This window comes from Triturus cristatus, chromosome 6, assembly GCF_964204655.1.
Source record: "Triturus cristatus chromosome 6, aTriCri1.1, whole genome shotgun sequence".
Lineage (NCBI taxonomy): Eukaryota > Metazoa > Chordata > Amphibia > Caudata > Salamandridae > Triturus > Triturus cristatus.
The window spans coordinates 1,900,005,865-1,900,006,981 of record NC_140589.1 but is presented as its reverse complement, the minus strand read 5'-3'; positions in this window follow the sequence as shown (position 1 = coordinate 1,900,006,981).

Genomic DNA, 1,117 nt, shown 5'->3' with positions numbered 1-1,117 from the left:
ACCCCCGCCCCCGGTGCGGGCCCGTTGCTACTGAGAGCCTCGCGCTGCTCTCCAACGGGGGGGGGACATTGCAAAGTTCTGGGCGCGCGGCGCTCCAACAGCGGGGCCCGTGTCCACGAGCCCTGTGAGGCTCCAAACGGGGCGCTTTGGTTTCCGAGCCTCGTGGCTCCAACGAAGGGGGCGCCTTGTTTCACGAGCCTGTGAGGCTCGCGAGTCCCTGAGCAGGACTCCAACGTGTGGGGCATTGTTGTTTGAGCCCTGTGTGGCTCCGACGTGGGGAACCCTGCAGTTCTAGAGCGCGACCCGCTCCAACGAAGGAGCAAGATATTATTTAGAGCCCGCGAGGCTCTAGGGGGCACTTCAACTGTTTTAAGAGCCCAGAGGGGCTCCACGAGAGCGAGAGATTTGCGTTGGAGGGCACAGTGGTGCCCACGCTCAGTTCTACAGCTGCCCAGCACTTAGTGGGCAGCTGCAACGTTTAGGTGGGGATAATTGACATTCTGGCTGGCGCAGCTTGACTGAACGCAGGGCGTCCTAGCCCCTTCCAGGCCAGTTGGCCCAGGGACTGCCACAGGTGGTGGCATAGGAGTTTTGTGCAATTGTTCCTACTTGCACCTCTGAATGTGGGTTGATGCATCATGTGCCATTGCTTTACACCTCTGAATGTTTTATGCATCATGTGTGTTCCTTCCTTGCACCTCTGAATGTGTTTTGATGCGTCATGTGCCATTGCTTTACACCTCTGAATGTTTTTAGGCATCATGTGTTTTCCTTCCCTACACCTCTGAATGTGATGCATCATGTGTAACGTTCTATTACCCCTACAGGTATTGTGATACGTAGGCGGTTGGTTGCTTTCTCCTAGTACAGGTGGTGCTAGTGAGGTTCTAGTTCCCTGCGTGACAGTCTCCTAAAGTAGTTAGGGTTACGTAGGTGGTACTTCCCCGATACCAGTAAGTACTGGTTGTGTGCTATACATATTATTTTTGTGCTACAGTGATCTTATATATTTTTGTGCTAAAAAGTGCTAATTCCTGACAGTGGTCCAGGTGGCCCTGTCTTGTACATAATCCCTTGTAAATTCTGCCCGTGCCTGTTGGCACATTGTAAAGTGTGT